Consider the following 6,517-nt stretch of genomic DNA (forward strand, 5'->3'; position numbering starts at 1 on the left):
TTCTTAATTAATTAATTAAATAAAATCTTTCAATTAAAAAAATGTCAGTAAAGGAGGAGACGATACTACAATGCTGTTCCATAAGCTGGTAACTAGAGTTGGTACTTTTCAGCACAGTGCTCTTTTCCTAGGACAGTGCAACAGGACGCCATATTGTTTCAATTGGGCCAATGTTCTAGAGACACTTCTAAAATCATATTATGTTTACTATTGACAAAGAGCCTAGCTAGCATGACGCAATGAAAAGAACATGGACTCTGATGTTAAACCTGGGTTCAAATCTTATAACCCATGCTCATATCCTGTGTGACTTTAGGGAAGTCAGCTTATCCTTTCTGGATTTTATTTCTTTCACCTGAAAAATGATGGAGAAGAGGCAAAATGGTCTCATGTAATTCTAGATCTGAAATCCTATGTATTTTATGGACATTTTTTTAGTTCTACATGATTTAAGTTCGAGATTTTAGATTTTATTTATTGAAAAAGTAAAAGTGGCTCTGAAAATGCATTATGAAATCATACTGAGAAAATGATTGAAATTGTTGACTTAAAAAGTTGATACTCTTTGCTCCAGAGATCCTACTGTTAAGCATACTGTTGTTGTTAGTCCTTCATTTTCCAAAAGGACCAACAATGCCATAGGTTTATGTCTTGTTTTGTTCCTGAATTGGATTTAAGTGAGGCAAAGTTGCACAAAAGGTGACTTTTTTTCATTGTCTGACTAAGCTCTAAGCACTCCACAACACCTGCTTCATTTACCTTCATGGCTGTTGAGACAAATTGTTCTCACCCATCCATTCCACCAGGGCAAGTCTTCATAGACTTGGGGTAGGCACCCCCTTCCTTCACCAATGAGTTTGTGGCCCATAAGTTACACTGAACCTAGTTTAGCTCATCTTCATAGATGGTCCACTGGAGTGAAAGCACTGCACATGCTACAATTTCTTGGAGTCACAGATGAGAGTTGAGAACCAGGTGGAAGCCAAATGTCAATGAAGAACTCTGAAAAGAGCTTGGCAAAAGAGCAAGAGCTCACACAGAGGATATGCTGGTACACGTTTAATAAGAGGAGAATGTTTGTACATTTATAAATTTATAACATAAATTTAATTTATAACATAAATTTAATATATATTATTATACACTTTCTTAAGCTTACACAAACAACAAAACAATGCATTAAGTCCAAATTTGTAGCAATCGATATTTCTGGAATATAAATGCTCATGTTGGCATTTTAACAATTGGTTCCTGAGTAGGCTCTGGTATACCCTCGGGAGAGTGGCATGAACTAATGTAACTGTACCTTACTGGACCTTAGCCCCCTGAGCCAATCAAGTCTCAAGGAGGGTTTCAACAACTCTGGCCCAGTTGACAAGTGGTCAATGCTTAATAATTGTTTGTTGAATTGAATTGAATTAAACTGAAATAAATTAAACTGATTTTGAGATCAGCCAGTGCCAGTTGGGTGGTGCAGTGGCTAGAGTGCTAGGTCTAGAGTCAGGAAGACTCATCTTCTTGAATTCAAATCCAGAATCAGATTCTTAATAGTTGCATGACCCTGAATAAGTCACTTAATCCTATTTGCTTCAGGTTCCTCATCTGTAAAATGAGCTGAAAAAGGAAATAGCAAACTACCTCAGTATCTTTTGCCAGGAAAACACCAAAAAGGATCATAGCCAGAAACAACTTAAAAATGACTCAACAAAGATGTTGTGTTTTCATAGCATCTACTGAATTGTTGGGGGAAGGGGAAAAGGAGGAAGATATCAGTGGAGCAGAAGAGACTCTGACAACTCTCATCAGAATGTATGCCCTCCTTCAATGACCAGCCACTACCTGGGAATGGAATAGAGTTCTTGAGAGAGGGAATCTCAACCATGTTTAAAGTTCCAAAAACAAATGGCAAAAAATAAATGCTAAAGGATTTGAGAGAAAAGGGAATAGAAAGGAAGGTGAGAGAAGACTGGGAGTGAAAGAACTGAAGCTGGACAAATGGTAACTAGATCAGTGGAGAAGGGGAAGGTCATTCTAGGCAGGTGACAATAGTATTACCAAATAGTATTACCAAAGACTTAAAGTTAGTGATAAGTGTGGCCTGCTTGGAGAATTAATGACATCTGACTGAAGATGACAGTTAGTGTGTTCTGAGGAATATTTCTTCCCATTTCAAAGATCTATGATTTCATCAGTGTAAGCAGTCCCTTCACTGAAGAAACAGATTACAACCCTTCTGACCATTAACAAACAAATTGTTTAATGAGTTGCTGTAGTCAAGAAAATTCACCTTTAATGAAATTCTCCAAACTTAGACTGGTCTTGGAACAAGAGACACAGTACCTGTCTCTGGTTACAAACTTAAAGTCTTTCTGGGTTGTCAGGATCTACCAGAGCTTGCCTACTCCTGGCATAACCTTGAAGAAACTTGGGTCATTTCTAAGATAAGAAGCAGAATGATTGATAATTCCAGGGATCATACTGAGGACTAAAAATATAAATACATTTGAACAGGTGAGGAAGGACCAGATTACAAGAACCTTAAATGCCAGAGTATATCATATAAGTCAGTGATGACAAACCTTGGACAGTGATGTCCTCAAGAGCACGTGAAAAGAGAGAGGGGAGTAGGCTGGCCCCATATCCCTCTGGCTTTCTAGTTAACGAACGCTGATGAACTCTGTGCTGGGATGATGGCAGGCATGCCCATAAAGAGAGCTCTGAGTGCCCCCCACCCCAGCATGTGTGCCATAGGTTCGTCACCATGGATATAGGTAAATGTAGCAGGGTGGCACAGTGGATAGAGCACTAGGCTTAGAGTCAGGAAAACTCATCTTTTTTTTAACTCGAATCCAGTCTCAAACACTAACTCTGTGACCTTGGGACATTTAACCTTGCTTTCCCAGGTTCTTCATCAGTAAATGAGTTAGAGAAGAAAATGATAAATCACTCCAGTATTTTTGCAAAGAAAATTCCAAAAAGGGTCAGAAAGAGTCAGACACAACTGAAATAACTGAACAGCAACATATATAGGTAAAGGAGGGCTTCAGGAAGTTTTTAAGTAGGAGAGAAAACTTGTTTTATGAATTTATTTGATAAATATTAATTTGAAGTTGGAGTGTAGATTAGGCTGAAGTAGATAGATTAAGGGTTGCCTCTTGGCTCAGATTCAGATTTCTCACACTGGTATTTATAGTCTTCCATCAAACTCATATACCTTACTAACCACAAATCAAGGAACCATTCACCCCTCCCCATAGATATCCTTTAACCATAAGCTCTTCCCTCAGGTTCCCAAGAGTCCCCACCCAACCTCCTTACAAAATCACTGATTACTATAGAACTTTCTTCTGCCACCACCCAGGGATTAAGAAAGAAAGACATCTCATCTCTACAAAATTGTATTACAGGATTCTAAGTCTTCCTCCCTTTATTTGGAGACTAAACCCATTGTCCTAGCAACCGAGACTTTGGACTTCTCTAGCAATGGCAATGTCCCAGCGTCAAGCCACCCACTTCTCTTCAATCCACTTTGTATTTCTTTCTCTTCCATACCTCCACTTCCTGTTTTCTACTCACTCTGAGACTCTCTAGCAGGGTGTTTCTCCATCTTCACTATTCTAAATTAACTCATACTACTGATGCTCAGTTCTTTCTCAACCCAGAGTTTTCACTGAAAAGTTCTCTCATCTTTCCCACTCCTCCAACAGCTTCTCACAAATTCATCCCTTTTTCATCAGTCTGCCTGGTACAGTCTGGAGATCTTCTACCTTTCTGATGTTGTAAGAGATCACCATTCCCTCTGCCTCAACATTCTATGAGGCTCAAATATACATTAGCAAGTTATGCACAATGAATACTTCATCCTGGGAAATCTCTTGTTACTTTCCCTTTTGGAGAGTAAACACTTACATTTTATCCCATCTTCTACTTTGCCTTTATCTAGTCTCATTAACATAATCATTTTAGGGAGTGCTTTTCCATGCACCTTCCTACTCCTCTCTATCAGTCCAAATCTTACACTTTCTTCAAAGTTCAGCCTAAGAAGCCTCTTTCATTCCCTAAGCTACAGTGCTCTTTCTCACCTCTGAATTCCTATAGCACTTACCTGAAGAGTATTTCATTATATAATGTCATGCTTACAGAATCACAGGATTTCAGAGTAGACAGAGATCTTCAATGGTTCCCAAAATATGGTCTGGGCACAACTCAAGACCCCTAACACCCTTTCCAGGGACTTACAGAGTCAAATTATCTTCCTAATAATGCTAAAATGTTTTAATTTCTAACATGATATCTATATCAATAGATGTAAGCCACATAAACAAAAACTCTCAGAATAAAGTTATCCTTAAGAGTATAAAGGGGGCCAAGGACCACAAAATCTGAAAACCTCTGCTCTAATACAAACCTAATCTGATAAAAAAAAAATTTCTTCTACAGCAGAGGGAAGAGGAGGAGGAGGAGGAGGAGGAGGAGGAGGAGAGGTAAAGAGTTAGGCACCATTAGAGAGATTCTAACAAGAGGGAACCTGTTACTTCCCCAAAGCATCCCATCTTGGTTTTTAAAATTCTTACCTTCTGTCTTCTAATCAATGCTATGTATTTGTTTCAAAGCAGAAGAGTGGTAATACCAGGCAATAGGGGTTAAGTGACTTGGCCAGGATCACATAGCTAGGAACTATCTGAGGCCAAATTTGACCCTAAAACCTCCCATCTCTTAATCTACTGAATCATCTAGCCACCTGCCCCACATCATGTTCGAATGAATTTAATTGTTAAGAAGTTTTTTCCTAACCATCTTACAAAGATTAAACCTAATATGTCTCTCTTCAATTTTCACCTCTCACTCTAAATTCTGCTTTCTGGGACCAGAAAAGTCCTTCTTCCTTTAAATACTTGAAAGCAATATACTTGATACTTTCAGTGCTAGAAGCAGTTAAGTGACTAGATTAAGAGAGATAGACCTGGGACAGGAAGACTTAAGTTCAAATTCAGCCTCAGACATATATTAGCTGTATATTTGAGCAAATATTGGGGTATATGGGATGTTCAAGGAGGTCTAGCACCTCTGATATGAGAGCTTGCCAAGAATTTTGAAAAGTTCTCATCCCAATGTGGTGTCCACCTGGCACTCAATTCTCACTCTTGGCTACAAGAAGCTATAGCATGAGCAGCAGCCACATACCAGTGAACCATCTTAGTCAATGGGCTAAACCAGATTGAGTACAACTAATGGAACACAAGTCCATTGGGGAATTAAGGTGGTGTCTATCCCAAGCATGTGAAGACTTGTCCTGGTGGAATGGACAAAAAAGAACCATTAGTCCCAAAAGCCATGAAATTGATAAAAGCAGGCACTTGTGGAGTGCTTTCAACTTGGTTAGACATTGGAGAAGCCAGGCTCATCCACTGAATCCTGGGACATGTCTTCACTTTTGTCTTGTCACTGGACTTTGATGACTGGAAGAGAGAGAATGAGGCTAGTGACTTTGTTCAATTGTGCCTCACTTAAAACCAATTTGTGCACAAGTCATCACCCTTGAAGTCATTACTCCTCTTTGGAAACTAAGGACAAACAATAATGACAACAATTTGGACAAATTACTTAACTTCTGCTGCCTCAGTTTCCTCATATATAAAATGGAAACAATTATATCATCTACCCCCCAGGTTTGTAAGGATCAAATAAGATAATATTTATAAAGCACATTGCAAACCGCAAAGTGCTAAATAAATGTTAGTATTATTGTTGAAAACAGCTATTGTTTCTCTAATTCTTCTCTTTCCCAAACTAGACATCCCCAATTCTTCCTTGAACCCTTTGTACTAACCACCCACAGTGTGTTCATAGCAAATTTATGACCTGACTTCCCATCGATTCCTTCTTGTTAAAATCTGATTTATCTAGTAACTTTCCCTCTTTTTTCCTGGCTATTTTCTCTCTCAGAATCCCAAAAGCTATGATCACTTGCAAAAAAATTCCCACCTTAAAATCTTCTACTAATTTCTTTTGGTTATCAAGAGTCAAATAAAGAAAAGTTTTGCCCAAAAATATCCCATTTTATTTTTTTCTTGGAAGAGATGTTTTGGCTATATGTAACCAGCTGTATGAGAAGAATCGTGTAGTGGACAGGGGAACTATATTTAGTCAGGAAGACCTAGGTTCAAATCCCACTTCAGTTGCCTACTACCTATATGACCTTGGACAAGTCTCTTAATCTCTCTGAGGTGCAATTTCCTCAATCTATAAGATCATGGGGTTAGACTTTATGGCTTCTAAGGTCCCTTCCAGCTTTATTTTATACTACTATACAAGGATAAATTTGTCCATAGCATCTTGCAAAAGATGATACTTTCTAAACATTATTGATTTCAGGTATGACCATCAGGTACTCATTCCGTGAGCACTACATTTCCACTTAAGTCCCTGTGTCTCTGACACTTTCTCAAGCTTTTTTTAATTATTATTATTTTAAACATTTATTAGTATTCATTTTTAACATGGTTACATGATTCAT

Source organism: Gracilinanus agilis, chromosome 4 (assembly GCF_016433145.1).
Source record: "Gracilinanus agilis isolate LMUSP501 chromosome 4, AgileGrace, whole genome shotgun sequence".
Lineage (NCBI taxonomy): Eukaryota > Metazoa > Chordata > Mammalia > Didelphimorphia > Didelphidae > Gracilinanus > Gracilinanus agilis.